The following is a 20,849-nucleotide window of genomic DNA, read 5'->3' as shown; positions in this document are numbered from 1 at the left end:
TTACCCCCAATCCCATGTGCTTTAACTTTACACGCTAATCTCTTATCCAGCGCACTGTGGCGTCATGGCACAGAATGTCCTCTGGGCGGGGGACCTCAATGTCCATCACCAAGTGTGACTCGGTAGTGGCTCGTGTTTATTCTCTCACTACCTGCCGTGAGCCAGTCTGGCTGCTATGTCCTTCAGGACTCAGGCAGCTCGGTCAATCATGGTACTATTGAGTCACTGAGGACACCCCTTCATCGTGTCCTGTGGCCCTACCACCGTGCTAAATGGGATAGATTAAGAACACATCTAGCAGCTCCAAACTGGGCATCCATGAGGCGCTGGGCCCATCAGCAGCAACAGAATTTTATTCCACCATAATCTGTAACCTCATGGCCCGGCATATCCCTCATTCTACCATTACCATCAAACCAGCCCTGGTTCAATAAGGAGTGTTGAAGAGCACGCCAGGAGCTGCACCAAGTGTATCTGAAAACACAGGACTATATGCATGCTAAATAGCGAAAGCAGCATTTTATAGACAGAGCTAAGCGATCCGCACGCAATGGATCAGATCAAAGCTCTGCAGTCCTGCCACATCCTGTCATAAATGGTGGTGGACAATTAACAACTAACGGGAGGAGGAGGCTCCTTGAACATCCCCATCCTCAACGATGGCGGAGCACAGTATATGAGTGCAAAAGACAAGGCTGAAGCTTTCGCAACCATCTTTAGCCACGAGTGCCAAGTGGATGATGCATTACAGCTCCTGAGGTCCCACCATCACAGAAGCCAGTCTTCAACCAATTCGCTTCACTGACATGATATCAAGAACGGTAGAGCGCACTGGATACAGCAAAGGCTCTGGGACCCGACAACATCCCGGATACTGAGCTGAACACCTCTGCTCCAGAAATAGCTGCACCTCTAGACCAGCTGTTCCAGTACTGGCTTCTACCCGACAAAGTGCTAAATTGCCCAGGTATGTCCAGTCCACATAAAGCTGGACCAATCCAACAGCCAGTTACCACCCCATTAACCACCTCTCCAGCATCAGCAAAGTGATGGAAGCTGTTATCGACAATGCGATCAAGCGGCACTAACTCACAAATAACCTCCTCACCGATGCCCAGTTTGGTTTCCGCCAGGACCACTTGGCTCCTGACCTCATTACAACCTTGGTGCAAAGATGGACAAAAGAGCTGAATTACAGAGGTGAGGTGAGAGTGACTGTCCTCGACATCAAGGCAGCATTTGTCCGAGTGTGGCACCAAGGAGCCCTAATAAAACAGAAATCAATGGGGGTCAGGGGAAAACTCTCCACTGGATGGTGTCATATCTAGCACAAAGGAAGATGGTTGTGTTTATTGGAGTCCAATCATCTCAGACCCAGGTCATCGCTGCAGCTGTTACTCAGGACAGTGTTCTAGGCCGAACATCGTAGCTGCTTTGTTAATGACCTTCAGAAGTGGGGATGTTCGCTAGTGATTGCACAGTGTCAAGTTACATTCGCAATTCATCAGATAATGAGGCAGTCTGTGTCCACATGCAGCAAGACATGGACAACATTCAGGTTGGGGATGATAAGTGGCAAGTAACATTTGTGCCACACAAGTGCCAGACAATGACCATCTCGAACAAGAGAGAGTCTAACCACCTCCCCATGACATTCAATGGCATTACCATTGTTGAATTCCCCACCAACAGCCTGGGGGTCACCATTGACCAGACACTTAATTAGATCAGCCAAATAAATATTGTGGCTACAAGAGCTAGTGAGACGCTGGGTATTCTGTGACAAGTGACTCACCACCTCCTGACTCCCCAAAGCCTTTCCACCCCCTACAAGGCACAAGTCAGGAGTTTGATGGAATATACTCCACTTGCCTGGGAAGTTGCAGCTCCATCAAAACTCACGAAGCTCGGCACAATCCAGGGGAAAGCAGGCCGCTTAATCAGCCCCCCATCCACCATCTTAAACATTTACTCCCTCCTCATATGGCTCACTGTGGCAGCGGGTACAGAATGTCCTCTGGATGGGGGACTTCAATGTCCATCACCAAGTGTGGCTCGATAGTGGCTCGTGTTTGTTCTCTCAACACCTGCCGTGAGCCAGTCTGGCTGCTCTGTCCTTCAGGACTCAGCCAGCTTGGTCATTCATGGTACTACCCAGCCACTGAGGAGAACTCTTCATCGTGTTGTGTGCCCTACCACCGTGCTAAATGGGATAGATTAAGAACACATCTAGCAGCTCAAAACTGGGCAACCATGAGGCGCTGTGGGCCCATCAGCAGCAACAGAATTGTATTCCACCATAATCTGTAACCTCATGGCCCGGCATATCTCTCAATCTACCATTAGCATCAAACCAGCCCTGGTTCAATAATTAGTGTTGAAGAGAATGCCCGGAGCTGCACCAAGTGTATCTGAAAATCAGAAACCAACTTGGTGAAGCTACAACACAGGACTATATGCAGGCTAAACAGTGGAAGCTGCATGCTATAGACAGAGCTAAGCGATCCTTCACCCAATCGATCAGATCAAAGCTCTGAAGTCCTGCCACACCCAGTCGGGAATCGTGATGGACAATTAGCAACTAATGGGAGGAGGAGGCTCCTTGAACATCCCCATCCTCAATGATGGCAGAGCACAGCACGTGAGTGCAAAAGACAAGGCTGAAGCTTTCGCAACCATCTTCAGTCACAAGTGCCAAGTGGATGATGCATCTCGGCTGGCTCCTGAGGTCCCCATCATCACTGAAGCCAGCCTTCAGCCAATTCACTTCACTCCACGTGATATCAAGATTGGTAGAGCGCACTGGATACAGCAAAGTCTCTGGGCCCCGACACCATCCCGACTGCAGAGCTGAAGACCTGCGCTCCAGAACTAGCTGCACCTCTAGCCAAGTTGTTCCAGTACTGGCATCTACCCGACAAAGTGGTAAATTGCCCAGGTATGTCCAGTCCACATAAAGCTGGACTAATCCAACAGCCAGTTACCACCCCATTAACCACCTCTCCAGCATCAGCAAAGTGATGGAAGCTGTCATCGACAATGCTATCAAGCGACACTAACTCACAAATAACCTCCTCAACGATGCCCAGCTTGGTTTCCGCCAGGACCTCTTGGCTCCTGACCTCATTACAACCTTGGTCCAAACATGGACAAAAGAGCTGAATTCCAGAGGTGAGGTGAGAGTGACTGTCCTCGACATCAAGGCAGCATTTGTCCGAGTGTGGCACCAAGGAGCCCTAATAAAACAGAAATCAATGGGGATCAGGGGAAAACTCTCCACTGGATGGTGTCATATCTAGCACAACGGAAGATGGTTGTGGTTATTGGATGCCAATCATCTCAGACCCAGGTCATCGCTGCAGCAGTTACTCAGGACAGTGTCCTAGGCCCAACATTTTAGCTGCTTTGTTAATGACCTACAGAAGTGGGGATGTTCGCTACTGATTGCACAGTGTCTAGTTACATTCGCAATTCATCAGATAATGAGGCAGTCTGTGTCCAGCACGACCTGGACAACATTCAGGTTGGGGATGATAAGTGGCAAGTAACATTTGTGCCACACAAGTGCCAGACAATGACCATCTCCAACAAGAGAGAGTCTAACCACCACCCCATGACATTCAATGGCATTACCATTGTTGAATTCCCCACCATCAACATCCTGGGGGTCACCATTGACCAGGAACTTAACTAGATCAGCCAAATAAATATTGTGGCTACAAGAGCTAGTCAGACACTGGGTAGTCTGCGTAAGTGACTCACCACCTCCTGACTCCCCAAAGCCTTTTCACTCCCTACAAGGCACAAGTCAGGAGTGCGATGGAATATTCTCCACTTACCTGGACAGTTGCAGCTCCATCAATACTCACGAAGCTCGACAGAATCCAGGGGAAAGCAGGCCGCTTAATCAGCCACCCATCCACCATCTTAAACATTTACTCCCTCCTCATCCATAGAAACATAGAAGATAGCAGCAGGAGCAGGCCATTCGGCCCCTCGAGTCTGCTCCGCCATTTAATGAGATCATGGCTGATCATCCAAATTCAGTACCCTGGCCCTGCTTTCTCCCCATATCCCTTGATCCCTTTAGCCTTAAGAAATATATCTAACTCCTTCTTGAATATATTTAATGAATTGGCCTCAACTGCCTTCTGTGGTAGAGAATTCCACAGGTTCACCACTCTCTGGGTGAAGAAATTCCTCCTCATCTCCGTCCTAAATGGCTTACCCCTTTTCTTTAGACTGTGACCCCTGGTTCTGGACTCCCCCGCCATCGGGAACATCCTTCCTGCATCTAGTCTGTCTAGCCCTGTTAGAATTTTATAAGTTTCAATGAGATCCCCTCTCATTCTTCTAAACTCCAGCCCAATCGACCCAATCTCTCCTCATACATCATTCCTGCCATCCCAGGTATCAATCTGGTGAATCTTGGCTGCACTCCCTCCGTGGCAAGAACATCCTTCCTCAGATAAGGCGACCAAAATTGCACACAATACTCAAGGTGCGGTCTCACCAAGGCCCTGTACAACTGCAGCAAGACATCCTTGCTCCTGTACTCAAATCCTTTTGCTATGAAGGCCAACGTAGCATTTGCCTTCTTAAGTGCCTGCTGCACCTGCATGCTTACCTTCAGCAACTGGTGCACAAGGACACCCAGGTCTCGTTGCACTTCCCCTTCTCTCAATCTATTGCTGTTCAGATAATAATCTGCCTTCCTGTTTTTGCCACCAAAGTGGATAACCTCGCATTTATCCACATTATATTGCATCTGCCATGGATCTGCCCAATCAGCCAACCTGTCAAATCACACTGGAGTTTCTCGGCATCCTCCTCACAACACACGCCCACCCAGCTTTGGGTCGTCTGCAAACTTGGAGATATTACATCTAGTTCCCTCGTCTAGATCATTAATATATATTGTGAATAGCTGGGGTCCTAGCACCGATCCCTGTGGTACCCCACTAGTCACTGCCTGCCACTCGGAAAAAGAGCTGTTTATACCAACTCTTTGCTTCCTGTCTGCCAACCAGCTCTCTATCCAAGTCAGTACCTTACCCCCAATCCCATGTGCTTTAACTTTACACGCTAATCTCTTATCTAGCGCACTGTGGCATCATGGCACAGAATGTCCTCTGGGCGGGGGACTTCAATGTCCATCACCAAGTGTGGCTCGGTAGTGGCTCGTGTTTATTCTCTCACTACCTGCCGTGAGCCAGTCTGGCTGCTATGTCCTTCAGGACTCAGGCAGCTCGGTCAATCATGGTACTATTGAGTCACTGAGGACACCCCTTCATCGTGTCCTGTGGCCCTCCCACCGTGCTAAATGGGATAGATTAAGATCACATCTAGCAGCTCAAAACTGGGCATCCATGAGGCGCTGGGCCCATCAGCAGCAACAGAATTTTATTCCACCATAATCTGTAACCTCATGGCCCGGCATATCCCTCATTCTACCATTACCATCAAACCAGCCCTGGTTCAATAAGGAGTGTTGAAGAGCATGCCAGGAGCTGCACCAAGTGTATCTGAAAACACAGGACTATATGCATGCTAAATAGCAAAAGCAGCATTTTATAGACAGAGCTAAGCGATCCGCCCCCAATGGATCAGATCAAAGCTCTGCAGTCCTGCCACATCCTGTCATAAATGGTGGTGGGCAATTAACAACTAACGGGAGGAGGAGGCTCCTTGAACATCCCCATCCTCAACGATGGCGGAGCACAGTACGTGAGTGCAAAAGACAAGGGTGAAGCTTTCGCAACCATCTTTAGCCACGAGTGCCAAGTGGATGATGCATTACAGCTCCTGAGGTCCCACCATCACAGAAGCCAGTCTTCAACCAATTCGCTTCACTGACATGATATCAAGAACGGTAGAGCGCACTGGATACAGCAAAGGCTCTGGGACCCGACAACATCCCGGATACTGAGCTGAAGACCTCTGCTCCAGAAATAGCTGCACCTCTAGACCAGCTGTTCCAGTACTGGCTTCTACCCGACAAAGTGGTAAATTGGCCAGGTATGTCCAGTCCACATAAAGCTGGACCAATCCAACAGCCAGTTACCACCCCATTAACCACCTCTCCAGCATCAGCAAAGTGATGGAAGCTGTCATCGACAATGCGATCAAGCGGCACTAGCTCACAAATAACCTCCTCATCGATGCCCAGTTTGGTTTCCGCCAGGGCCACTTGGCTCCTGACCTAATTACAACCTTGGTCCAAACATGGACAAAAGAGCTGAATTCCAGAGGTGAGGTGAGAGTGACTGTCCTCGACATCAAGGCAGCATTTGTCCGAGTGTGGCACCAAGGAGCCCTAATAAAACTGAAATCAATGGGGATCAGGGGAAAAATCTCCACTGGATGGTGTCATATCTAGCACAACGGAAGATGGTTGTGGTTATTGGAGTCCAATCATCTCAGACCCAGGTCATCGTTGCAGCAGTTACTCAGGACAGTGTCCTAGGCCCAACATTTTAGGTGCTTTGTTAATGACTTTCAGAAGTGGGGATGTTCGCTACTGATTGCACAGTGTCAAGTTACATTCGCTATTCATCAGATAATGAGGCAGTCTGTGTCCAGCACGACCTGGACAACATTCAGGTTGGGGATGATAAGCGGCAAGTAACATTTGTGCCACACAAGTGCCAGACAAGGACCATCTCCAACAAGAGAGAGTCTAACCACCACCCCATGACATTCAATGGCATTACCATTGTTGAATTCCCCACCATCAACATCCTGGGGGTCACCATTGACCAGGAACTTAACTAGATCAGCCAAATAAATATTGTGGCTACAAGAGCTAGTCAGACACTGGGTAGTCTGCGTAAGTGACTCACCACCTCCTGACTCCCCAAAGCCTTTTCACTCCGTACAAGGCACAAGTCAGGAGTGCGATGGAATATTCTCCACTTGCCTGGACAGTTGCAGCTCCATCAATACTCACGAAGCTCGACAGAATCCAGGGGAAAGCAGGCCGCTTAATCAGCCACCCATCCACCATCTTAAACATTTACTCCCTCCTCATCCATAGAAACATAGAAGATAGCAGCAGGAGTAGGCCATTCGGCCCCTCGAGTCTGCTCCGCCATTTAATGAGATCATGGCTGATCATCCAAATTCAGTACCCTGTCCCTGCTTTCTCCCCATATCCCTTGATCGATTTAGCCTTAAGAAATATATCTAACTCCTTCTTGAATATATTTAATGAATTGGCCTCAACTGCCTTGTGTGGTAGAGAATTCCACAGGTTCACCATTCTCTGGGTGAAGAAATTCCTCCTCATCTCAGTCCTAAATGGCTTACCCCTTTTCTTTAGACTGTGACCCCTGGTTCTGGACTCCCCCGCCATCGGGAACATCCTTCCTGCATCTAGTCTGTCTAGCCCTGTTAGAATTTTATAAGTTTCAATGAGATCCCCTCTCATTCTTCTAAACTCCAGCCCAATCGACCCAATCTCTCCTCATACATCATTCCTGCCATCCCAGGTATCAATCTGGTGAATCTTGGCTGCACTCCTTCCATGGCAAGAACATCCTTCCTCAGATAAGGCGACCAAAATTGCACACAGTACTCAAGGTGTGGTCTCACCAAGGCCCTGTACAACTGCAGCAAGACATCCTTGCTCCTGTACTCAAATCCTTTTGCTATGAAGGCCAACGTAGCATTTGCCTTCTTAAGTGCCTGCTGCACCTGCATGCTTACCTTTAGCAACTGGTGCACAAGGACACCCAGGTCTCGTTGCACTTTCCCTTCTCCCAATCTATTGCTGTTCAGATAATAATCTGCCTTCCTGTTTTTGCCATCAAAGTGGACCACCTCGCACTTAACCACATTATATTGCATCTGCCATGCATCTGCCCAATCACCCAACCTGTCAAATCATACTGGAGTTTCTCGGCATCCTCCTCACAGCGCACACGCCCACCAAGCTTTGTGTCATCTGCAAACTTGGAGATATTACATCTAGTTCCCTCGTCTAGATCATTAATATATATTGTGAATAGCTGAGGTCCTAGCACCGATCCCTGCGGTACCCCACTAGTCACTGCCTGCCACTCGGAAAAAGAGCCGTTTATTCCAACTCTTTGCTCCCTGTCTGCCAACCAGTTCTCTATCCAAGTCAGTACCTTACCCCCATTCCGATGTGCTTTAACTTTACACGCTAATCTCTTATCCAGCGCACTGTGGCGTCATGGCACAGAATGTCCTCTGGGCGGGGGACTTCAATGTCCATCACCAAGTGCGGCTCAATAGTGGCTCGTGTTTATTCTCTCACTACCTGCCGTGAGCCAATCTGGCGGCTATGTCCTTCAGGACTCAGGCAGCTCGGTCAATCATGGTACTATTGAGTCACTGAGGACACCCCTTCATCGTGTCCTGTGGCCCTACCACCGTGCGAAATGGGATAGATTAAGAACACATCTGGCAGCTCAAAACTGGCAATCCATGAGGCGCTGGGCCCATCAGCAGCAACAGAATTTTATTCCACCATAATTTGTAACCTCATGGCCCGGCATATCCCTCATTCTACCATTACCATCAAACCAGCCCTGGTTGAATAAGGAGTGTTGAAGAGCATGCCAGGAGTTGCACCAGGTGTACCTGAAAATCAGAAACCAACTTGGTGAAGTTGCAACACAGGACTATATGTATGCTAAACAGCGGAAGCAGCATGCTAGAGACAGAGCTAAGCGATCCCACACCCAATCGATCAGATCAACGCTCTGCAGTCCTGCCACATCCAGTCGTGAATGGTGATGGACAATTAACAACTAACGGGAGGAGGAGGCTCCTTGAACATCCCCATCCTCAACGATGGCAGAGCACAGCACGTGAGTGCAAAAGACAAGGCTGAAGCCTTCGCAACCATCTTCAGTCACAACTGCCAAGTGGATGATGCATCTCGGCCTGCTCCTGAGGTCCCCACCTTCACTGAAGCCAGTCTTCAGCCAATTCACTTCACTCCACATGATATCAAGAACAGTAGAGAGCACTGGATACAGCAAAGACTGTGGGCCCCGGCAACATCCCAGCTGCAGAGCTGAAGACCTGTGCTCCAGAACTAGCTGCGCCTCTAGCCAAGCTGATCCAGTACTGGCATCTACCCGACAACATTACAATTCGTCAGAAAATAAGGCAGTCATGCAGCAAGACCTGGGCAATGTTCAGGTTGGGGATGATATGTGGCAAGTAACATTTGTACCACACAAGCACCAGACAATGATCATCGCCAACAAGGGAGAGTCTAACCAGCTCCCCGTGACGTTCAATGGCATTACCATCGTTGAATCTCCCACCATCAAATCCTGGGGTTCACCATTTACCAGACACTTAACTAGACCAGCCACTTAAATACTGTGGCTGCAAGAACTAGGCAGAAGCTGGGTATTTAGCGGCGAGTGTCTCACCTCCTGACTTCCCAAACCTTTCCATCACCTACAAAGCACAAGTCAGGAGTGTGATGGAATACTCTCCATGTCCTTGGATGAGTGCAGCTCCAACAACACTCAAAAACCTCAACACCGTCCAGGACAAGGCAGCCTGCTTGATTGGCATCCCATCCACCACCTTAAGCATTTACTGCCTCCTCCACCGGCACACTGTGGCTGCAGTGTGTTCCATCTACAAGATGCACTGCAGCAACTCAGCAAGGCTTCCACGACAGCACCTCCCAAACCTGCGGCCTCTATCACCTCAAAGGACAAGGGCAGCAGGTGCATGGGAACACCACCACCTCCAAGTTCCCCTCCAAGTCTCACAGAATTCTGGAACTCCCTACCTAACAGCACTATGGGAGAACCTTCACAACACGGATTGCAGCGGTTCAAGAAGGCGGCTCACCACCACCTTCTCAAGGGTAACTAGGGATGGGCAATAAATGCTGGCCTTGCGAGTGATGCCCACATCCCGAGAATGAATAAATTAGAATTAAAAACGTGTTTTTTATAAATTGTGTTTCTTGTTTTTCTTAATTGTAACTTAATTTTGCTTTAACCTTTTCCTGTTCTCGTGTCCTCTTTTTCTATTTACTTTTTTAGCCTCCACAGTCATTCTATTCCTAAGTCCCAGAGATTTGTTCCAACAAATTTGCCTTCGGCCTCAATCACGCTCTGCTTCTACTGGGTCTGGGCCCTACACCTGGGTTCACAATTACAAAAAATAAATGGCAGAAAAGTCTGTAAACTAAGGAAAGGAATCAAAGGAAGACCAGTAAGGCCACCCGAGTTTTTGATACAGGAGATGGTAAAGGGATGTTCTGCTGCTGATGGGAGAAAAAGACCCAAGGGCAGTGCTGGTGACATTAGAGCAGATCCTCCTCCCACTCATGAAGTGCCAGAGACTGGATTCTACATCAGTCGCATGAAGCTTTCCATGGCTATGGAAATGTCATCTAAGTACTTCAGAGGGACAGGGCCTTGTGTCCCCAATCTGGCCCAGCATTAACAGGAATGGTGACTAACGGAGCCAGAAGTTACCACTTGTGTCTCCAAAGAGTTATGGGTGAGGTAAAAGAGGAGAAAATGTTCTCTATAAATTTCCCCACTGATTCAGCGTTGGCCAGTGTCTGTACATTGGTCAGCTCTGTACCATCAGCCTCTGGAGAGGAAACATAACAATAAACTGAATTTAAACAAATTGGATGTTAGAAACAAATGGCGCGATTCACTGTAAGCCCAGCTAATGGGGCCAACCCACTCCATAATCAGCAGTGGGAAAGTGAAAGTGGGAAACGTTGATACTCCTATTCAGTCCATGGCACAGCACATTCGTGCTTGTGTCCCGGTTATTACAGATTAGCATCTTCCTTCCTTCATTTTTTCCTTCCTTCCTGCAGGATCAAATTGAATCTGTCTATAATTCAGATCTTCCCATTGATCAATAGTTCAGTGCTATTTGTCTTTGTCCTGTTTAGTTTCCAATACCTTTGTAACAGGCCTCAATATGTGTTAATCTGGAATTGACTGTTACTCCTCTGGAGCTGGACGCACTCAGGATTAATTGTGGACACAAACATTTCTGACACATGTATCTGGTATGAATACACCGTGATCTGAGGAACCTCATTTTGTTCAGAATCCAGCTCCTCAAAGCTTTACATTTTCTGATTCTTTCCTTCACCATCTCTTGTGTCGAGTGACTGACTGTCTTTTGCAGCAGAGCTGCCGTTGCCTCCCTCCACAGGGGAACTCCAGCATTTCTCGATCTGTCACAGCACAGCAACAGGTGTGGGCAAGATGGACGTCGATGAGTGTGGCTGCACATGTCCTACCTCTTTGGTGTCACTCTCTTGTCACATGTCTAGTGCTGGAAATGCGCTGTCAGGAAATGCGTGACATCTGAAGGACAGCCCTGGTTTTCAAAGCTGAGCTGAAATAAAAAAATTGAAGAGGTCAAAGGTGGGAAATTCCTTAGGCTTGCCGTCACACACCCGCAATGTTCCAACTGCAACCACAAGAAAATGATAAAGTAGGATGGGTGCGGACAGGGGTTCATCTCTAGAGGTTGTTGATGTACCTGCAGAGTTAGTGTCGCACCATCCCAGGGTCAGCTCCTGTGTTTGGGATGTTTTGTGCTCTCGTGCTGATCTCTGTGAGTATGCAGAAAGTATCTGAGTTCAGGCCAGTGCTGGGTATATGAAAGAAATAGTCAATGAAAGTATCAGTCAATCTCAGTTAATGCAGAGTAAAGCTCCCTCTACACTGTCTCATCAAACACTCACAGGGAAGGTACAGCACGGGTTAGATACAGAGTAAAGTTCCTTCTACAGTGTCCCATCAAACACTCCCAGGCCTGGTATAGCACTGGTTAGATACAGAGTAAAGCCTCCCACTTTACATTACCATCTAACACTCCCAGGCCAGGTACAGTACAACTTAGATGAAGTGTAAAGCTCTCTCTAAATTGGTTGATCACACACAGCCAACTCAGATCCAGCATGTTTTAAATTCAGCGTACAGCTCCTCTGACACTACCCAATGAAGCACACCAGCTCAGGTACAGCATGGGATGAACTTAGAATAAAAATCCCTCTACATGTAAGTGTCAGGCAGTCCCAGGTATGATTAGGCACTTTACAGCCTTCCGTACTCAATATCGAGTTCAACAATTTCAGATCATAACCTCGGCCCCCATTACATTTTTACTTATATTTTTTATCCACACCTTTGTTTTGGCCCTCCCCCCCTTTGTCTCTCTCCCACATGGCAGCTGTCTCCCATTCTGCCAGCACATTTCACACCTAATCTAGAGCCGCCATTTGTGTCCACTAGTCCTATCACCATCTCGTCTCGTTTTGAATACCTCTTTGGGTTGAGGCGCCAAACTGGCGCCAAGTTCGCCTGGGCGCTGGTTTTTGCGCAGCGTTCGAAACTGTAGCGATCGTCAGAAATTCAGTTGAAGTGCCGCTAGAGGGAGACGGGGCGAGGCTCGAGGCGCTCCGCGTCCCTCTTAGGGCGCTGAAACTGAATATCGCAGCGCAACGTGCCGCAGCGCCACATGCTGCGACACGGCACGCTGTGGTACTGCAGGCCTTCCTCCCACTGTTAAGGGGGAGGGGCCTGCAACAGCACGAGCCCCGATTGCGAATGCCGGCAAAAGAGCCCGGCACCGAGGAGAAGTGCCGGGCTCTCGGGAAACAGCCGGCAATGCCGCGGTGGGGGGGGGGACCAGGAGGCCGGGGACGGAGGTGCTGGCAGGCGGCCACCGAAAAAGTGGCCGCCCCGCACCTCCACCTTAACTTGCGCCGGCCCCGTGAACCGGGCGCGGGTAGCGAACAGCGCTACAGCGGCGTTCGCTACCAAATATCGCGTTCGGGGCGTGAATGGGGCGCTGCGCACACCGATGATGTCATCGGTGGTGGCGCAGCGCAAATGGCTAACGCCACCATTAGCGCCCCTGCTGAATATCGCGGGAGGCGCAGCCAGTGGCGCTACAGCCACTGACTGCCGCTTTAGGCGCTAACAGGTGGTGCTACTCACCCAATTTTTCCCCCAATGTCTCTTCACTTCTCTTTTGTTCTCTCCCAGCCCCAAACTGGCATTTTAATTTGTTTCATTTCCTGTGCTTTTTCAGTCTTGACAAAGGGTTTCGACCTGAAACGTTGACTCTATTTCTCTCTCCACGGATGTTGCCTGGCCTGCTGAGTTTTTCCAGCATTTTCTGTTGTTGTTCCAGGTATGGGCTAGCTTTACATACAAGTTGAGCTCAATTGTACTTGTCGTATCAAAGGCAGTCCCTTATGGCATTTGTCGAAGAAGCACCCAGTAGATGGTTAGACTCTCACCTTGGCTAAATCCTGCACTGATGGGATCCTCAGTAAAGTTCCTCACCTTTACAATCATTGTTGGGGCTTCTTGTTTCATCCCGTCTTTGACATTGAGGGTCTTGGTCCCACCAGATCTGCTCTGTGAATCCAGCGACATTTCTCCAGTCCCAGTTAGTGTGATGATGATTTGGCTCCACTCTCTCCACCCTCCTGAGATACTCTTCACTACATGAAACATTTAATATAAAAATTAATATTAATTCTAGAATCTGTAATTGGAATACATTCGGTCTATTTTTGTTACTATGATTATATTTAATTTGAATATGTTTGTAATGAATGACACTTGGTTGAATTACTTACCTTAATATTAAATTGTTCTTTCCTTTCCCCTATTTATAAGGACTAAACTCACTGGCAGTGTCAGCTGCCAAGTCCAGCTCATCCCACAGTGACTCCCACTGATGCTGCGTAACCAGGGGTGTAAACCTGTCTCCAGGTGACATCACAAAGGAGCCAGGAAACATGTCACAAAGCAGCCCAAGCCCCTCCCACTCAAGGTATTACAGGGTCACATGACCAGTCTCTGCTTCTGGTGTGCAGTCTCACTGGGCATGAAAGCAGGTTGTACAATCAGTCCCTTCTCCAACCCTGGATATTACAGCCTCCTTTGTGCCTTGAAACAAGCCTATTCCCTGTAACAGGAAGGGTGCCACAGGCAATAAGTGGAGGGATCTTCATGGGTATCAAGTGGTGGGATCATCGGAGCACTGGTGTGCAGTCTCACTGGGCATGAACGCAGGTTATACAATCAATCCCGTCTCCAACCCTGCTCCCATGTACTGAGACTCCAGTCAGGGAGCACAGACTCCCAAAATTACCACTGATAAATTATCCCTCCCATCTTCCAAATGTGAGGTCCCACTATTCAAAGGCCCCCATGTCTACCTCTTGCTTTATACACCAGAAAGTCTCCCCTCTCTTTATATCAGCCAGTGTGTCTCCCTCCTGCTTTGGCAGAGTGAGGCAGTTTGTGGGAATGGTGTTTGGGATGAGGCAACGATATTACATCCTCCTTTGTGCTCTGAAACAAGTCTATTCCCTGTAACAGGAAGGGCATCATAGGCAATAAGTGGAGGGATCTTCAGGGTATCAAGTGGTGGGATCATCGAAGGATTAATTGGAGGGTGCATCATGGACAATAATGGGGTAAAGCTCCCTCTATACTATCCCATAATACACTCCCAGGCCAGGTACAGCACAGTTTAGGTACAGAGTATAGCTCCCTCTACACTGTCCCATCAAACACTCCCTGGGCAGGCCGAGCACGGGATAGGTACAGAGTGAAGCTTGATCTACACTATCCCATCAAACACTCCCAGGGCAGGTACAGTATGGGGTTAGATAGTGAGTAATGCTCCATCTACACTTTCCCATGAAACACTCCCAGCCAGGGCAGGCCGAGCACGGGTTAGATACAGAGTGAAGCTTGATCTACACTATCCCATCAAACACTCCCAGGGCAGGTACAGTATGGGGTTAGATAGTGAGTAATGCTCCATCTACACTTTCCCATGAAACACTCCCAGCCAGGGCAGGCCGAGCACGGGTTAGATACAGAGTATAGCTCCGTCTACACTAGCCCATCAAACACTCCCAGGGCAGGTACAGTATGGGGTTAGATAGTGAGTAATGCTCCATCTACACTTTCCCATGAAACACTCCCAGCCAGGGCAGGCCGAGCACGGGTTAGATACAGAGTGAAGCTCTCTCTAAATTGGTTGACCAAGTACAGCCAACTCAGATCCAGCATGTGTTAAATGCAGCGTGCAGCTCCTCTGAAACTATCCAATGAAGCACACCAGCTCAGGTACTGCATTGTAAGAACACAGAATAAAACTTCATCTACATGTAAGTGTCAAGCACTCCCAGCTGAGGTATTGGCGAGCTTCACACACGGGTTAAGCTCAGGTCAACTTGTCACAGCAAAGGCTGAGCCTTATGGCAACTGTCAGACAGCTCCCAGTAGTAGCTGGTTAGACTCTCACCTCTGGAGTTCTTGGTCCCACCAGGTCTGCTCTGTGAATCCAGCGACCATTTCCCGTCCCAGTTAGTGTGATGATGATTCGACTCCTCTCTTTCCACCTTCCAGAGATTCTCTTCACTCCAAGAATCTTTTAAAATATAAGTGATTAATATTTATTCTAGAATCTGTATTTGGAATACAGTGTGACTATTTTTGTGACTATGATTATATTTAATGTGAATATAATTGCAATTGATGACATTTGGTTGAATTACTTACTTTCATATTACATTGTACTTTCCCTTCCCCCTATTTATATGGACTAAACTCACTCGCAGTGTCAGCTGCCAGGTTCAGCTCCTCCAACAGTGACTCCCACTGATCCTGTGTAATCAGGGACGTAAACCTGTCTCCAGGTGACATCACAAAGGAGCCAGGAACTGTTGTATCCGTGTGTTAATGGAGACACGGAATGCAGGAGTTGGTTTCACAGGTGTTTACTGAACAAAGTCTGGAGGTGAACTAACAGATACAAGACACTATACAGGCTTATATAGCCCGAGTGGCCATTACCGGCATTACAGTACACAGGGGGCTCTTAAAGGCACATACACCACAATTCCTCCCCTTTTAGACAACCAGTACAGAACATTTTAAGTAATCATTAATTAACATGTTACAAGAACAATAATCTACACATTTGCTGCAGTTAATCAATTATAAGTCAGTCTCTCTGGAGGCTTCCTGACTCGGTCCGGATAACGCCTTGGTGGTGTAGTAGTTTCTGGTGGTGTAGTAGGTTCTTTTGGCAAGGTCGATTCGGCTTGAATGTCAGTGTCGGGTTCATCTGGCTCCAGTATCACCGGATCGGAGGTAGGTACTATGGGTATCTCTGCTTCATCATTAGGCGTATAGAGTTGTGGTGTAGGTTGTCCCTTTTCGGATGACTCTATGATCTGGTCAGCATGGCGCCTTATTATGCTTTCTCCAATGTCCACGGTATACATCAGCAGTCCTAGTCATGTGCAAATAGTTCCAGGCTGCCATTTCTCGGTACGGTAGTCCCGGGCCAAAACTTGTTGACCTATCTGGAAGGTTCTAGTTGGCCTTTCATTCATGCCTTGAAATTGCCGGTTCTCCACGTCCCTTCTGATGTTTGGCTTGATCAAATCCAGCCGGCATCTTAGGCTTCTATTGAAGAACATCATGGCGGGAGTTTGGTTTGTAACCACATGTGTTGCATTCCTGTATGCAAACAAGAAGTTATCTACCTTATGCTGTAGATTTATGTCTTCATTACCCATGGCCTTTATGGCCTTCTTGAAGGTCTGGACAAACCTTTCAGCCAATCCATTGGTGGCGGGATGGTATGGGGCGGACGTGTAGTGCTTAACCCCATTGTTTTTTTAAGAACTTCCTGAATTCTTCGGACACAAATTGCGGTCCATTATCAGAACAGAGCTGTTCAGGCAGCCCATTCCTGGCAAATATGGTCCTTAATACTGTGATGGTTTTTTCCGTGGTGGTGGAGGACATCTTTATTACCTCCAGCCACTTGGAGTGTGCATCAACCACAATTAAGAACATTGAGTCCATAAATGGACCAGCAAAGTCGATGTGTACCCTTTGCCATGGAGATGAGGGCCACTCCCATTGATGTAGAGGGGCTTGTGGTGGGGCGTTTTGGACCTTCTGGCATCCTAGGCAGCTCTTGGTCATTTCTTCGATGTCTCCATCGATACCTGGCCACCACACAAACGCTCTGGCTAGGTTCTTCATTTTCACTCCACCCAGATGCCCCTTGTGAAGCTCTTTTAGCACTTTATCCTGGAGTTTGGGTGGAATCACCACGCTGGATCCACACATCAAGGTTCCTCGGCACACTGACAGCTGTTCTCTTCTTTGCGAGAATGCTGGCAACAATGGTTCGCCATGTGCTGGCCATCCCTTCACCGTTAAATCGTAGACTCGTGAGAGAGTCGGGTCATTTCTCGCTTCCTTTTCAATGCAGAATTTGTTACAGATAGACATTCCACTATGGTTGAGTGGAACATCTCCACTGGGTCCACTGTAGGTGCCTCTTCTACCGTTGCCAACGGTAGGCGCGATAAACCGTCAGCATTCCCATGCTGTTTTGATCCTTTGTATTCTATGTCATGTTGGTGTGCCCCTAGGAAAAGGGACCACCTCTGTAGCCTTTGCGCTGTCATAATGGGAACGCCCTTTTTAGGGTTGAATATGGAGACGAGGGGTTGATGGTCAGTCAACAAGGTAAATTTTTGTCCGTGTAGGTAATGGTTGAATTTCTTAACTCCCCATACCAGGCTGAGTGCTTCCCTGTCGATCTGGGCATAGTTACGCTCAGCTGAGTTCAATGAGCGTGACGCAAAAGCTATCGGCCGCTCCGAGCCATCAGGGAATCTATGCGATAATACCGCTCCTACGCCGTAAGGGGATGCATCGCACGCCAGTCTGATTGGCAGTGATGGGTTGTAATGAGCCAAAACTTCCTTGGACGTGATCAAGCCTTTGCATTTATGGAAGGCACGTTTACAGCCGTCGCTCCATTTCCAAATTACTCCCGTTTGTAGCAGTTCGTTAAGAGGGTGCAGAACAGTTGACAAGTTCGGTAAAAATTTATGATAGTAATTTATCAATCCCAGGAACGACCTTAATTGTGAGACATTTTCAGGTGCTGGGGCTTTTATGACCGCTTCAATTTTTTCAGGTGATTTATGCAACCCTTCTTCGTTAATTATGTGGCCACAATATGATATTTGTTTCTGGAAAAATTCGCACTTGGGGCGATTTGCTCGTAGGCTCCGTTCTCTCAGCCTAGTGAGCACCTGCTCCAAATTGTCAAGGTGCTCATTGTCGTTTTCTCCTGTTATAAGGATGTCGTCTAGGTAGCATTGAGTCCCCGGAATCCCTTGGAGGACTTGCTCCATAGCTCTTTGCCAGATAGCTGGAGCTGATGCTACTCCGAAAACCAGTCGATTGTACTGGTACAGGCCTTTGTGTGTATTAATCGTGAGATACTTTTTAGAGGCCTCTTCAACCTCCATCTGTAGATATGCTTGTGCCAAGTCAATTTTGGTGAAACGTTTCCCTCCGGATAGTGAGGTGAAAATATCTTCTATCCTCGGAAGAGGATACTGTACCGTGTGAAGGGCCGGGTTTACAGTCACCTTGAAGTCACCACAGATGCGAATTTTTCTCTGTTCTTCAGAGTTATTTTTCAATGCTTTTTTCATGACTGGAACGATGGGTGTTGCCCATTCGCTCCAATCTATTTTGGATAATATGCCTGCTTTTTCCAAATTCTCCAGCTCTGCCTCGACTGCTGGACGTATTGCGTATGGCACCGGTCCTGCCTTAAAAAATTTGGGAATTGCTGCATCTTCCACTTTTATTGAGGCGGTGATGCCTTTCAAGGTTCCTAGTTTCTCTTGAAACACTTCTTTGGCGTTGGCCAAGATGTCTTTTAATCGTTCAGGTATGATGTCATCATTGTTTTTTTCCTTACTGGTCACCACCGTCAGTGCCTGAATGGGGTGCCAGTCTAAATGTATCTTCCTGATCCATTCACGTCCCAACAACGGTGGACCACCATCTTGTAGAATGTATAAATACAACTTTTGTATTTCTTTGCCGTTGTATACAACAGGCACCCTTATTTTTCCTTTGGGGTATACTTTCTGCCCCGTATATGTTTTTAAGATAATGGATGTGTCTTTTAGAGGTATATGCGAAAATAGCCTCTCGTAATCTCATCGATTTATTACGGTTAGAGCTGATCCTGTATCTAGCTCCATTTTAACTGGGGACCCTGCTATTGTGAGGGTAACCCAAATGGTTTGGTAATCCTCTTTGGCAAGTACATTATGTAATTTGAGACAGCTTAGTCTCTTGTTTTTGAAGTCGCTATCGCTCTTCTGGTCTTCGGAGCTACTGTCCGTTATCATTTGTACCATCCTGTACTTTTCTTTATTGATTTTTTGTTTTCTGTCAGTGGATTTATTTTGTCCAGATTGGCATACCCGTGCAATGTGTCCAATCTTCCCGCATTGCCTGCATGCTTTGTCCTTGAACCAGCAGTCCCTCTGGTTATGGGTGGATCTGCCGCAGCGATAACATCTTCCGAACCCCTGTGTCATTTCATGGGTGCTGAAGTCCTGTGTCTTTTGTTGTATCTCTGCAGCTCCTTTTGCTGCTGCTTCATATGATACAGCCATACTGAAAGCTTTGTCCAATGTTAAATCTTTTTCAGAAAGCAGTCTTTTTTGTGTTCCTTCACTTAAGAGACCGCAAACGAATTTGTCTCGAAGATAATCTGATAGTCCTGCCCCGAATTGGCAGTACTTTGATAGCTTTCTTAATTCGGTTAGGTAATCAGCGTTACTTTCATTCTTGTGTTGATTTCTCTTGAAGAACTTGAATCGTTCCGCTATCAGCAGCGGTGTTGGGTTTAAGTGCTCCTGCAGGGTATCAACAATTTCTTTAAAATTCTTGTCCTTTGGTTTGGCTGGAGTGATTAAGTTTCGTAACAGCCCGTATGTCTTTGCGGCCATTAAGTTCAGAAGTACTGAAGCTTTTTTTTCATCTTCTATTCCATTTGCAGTGCAATATACCTCTACTCTTTCCACGTATGTGGTCCAATCCTCTATTTCGCTATCAAAAGCATCAATATTACCAGATTTAGGCATTTCAGAAAAGATATGGCGCTTCCCACGCTTTTTTTTTTCTGTATCAAAGATATGGCGCTTCCCGCGCTTTCCCGCCGCTGCTGCCGATAACAACGCTGTTTTTACTGCGGTTTCCGTTTATTCACTGTTGGAGACTCGTTCCCGCCGGAGGTCTGAACGCTGACCTGCTTGCTGCGCCGGCCGTCTCCCGAGTGCTCCCTCCCAGTCCGTTATTGCTTGCCTCCAATTTTGCTGCCTGTCTCAGCTGTAGAGCCAGCTGCTGGAGCCCCAGCCTGACGCCCAGGAAGGATTAGCGCAGTACCTGCCACCAGCTTGGCCAGCTGGTGAAACCACAGTTTCTCTCACTTCCTTGAGTCTTCTGGACGCCCGAGGAATCGATGTCCTTGAGGTGCTGCTGAATTGCAGGTAAGTCCGTTTCCACTTTGTCACCACTGTAGTGTCCGTGTGTAGATAAAGACACTGAAGACAGGAGTTGGTTCATAGGTATTTACTAAGCAAAGTCTGGGGGGGGGGGTTCTAAAGGATATACACAATACACAGGCTTATATAGCCCAAGTGGCAATTACCGGCATTACGCACACCTGGGGCTCTTAAAGGCACATACACCACAACACCCATGCTGATGGAATAGATGGCATGTGAAACAGATGACAGAAGCGATCTGTGAATGGTGGGAGAGGTAATGAAGTCAGACTGGATGGAGACTTGTGAATCTGTAGTGGAAATGCAGTTTAGAGAAGCTAGTGGTTAAGGGAACATTTCTCAATCAGCGGGGAGCTTTGACTTGACATCTGAAGCTGTCAACTCCACATCTGATTCAATGGCCACTGACCTCCTGCCTCAGCTT

The sequence above is a fragment of the Somniosus microcephalus genome, chromosome 9, assembly GCF_052327205.1.
Source record: "Somniosus microcephalus isolate GS21.2 chromosome 9, FLI_Smic_1.0, whole genome shotgun sequence".
NCBI classification, from domain to species: Eukaryota; Metazoa; Chordata; class Chondrichthyes; order Squaliformes; family Somniosidae; genus Somniosus; species Somniosus microcephalus.
The sequence above is the reverse complement of the archived record's forward strand: the minus strand, read 5'-3'. Positions refer to the sequence as shown.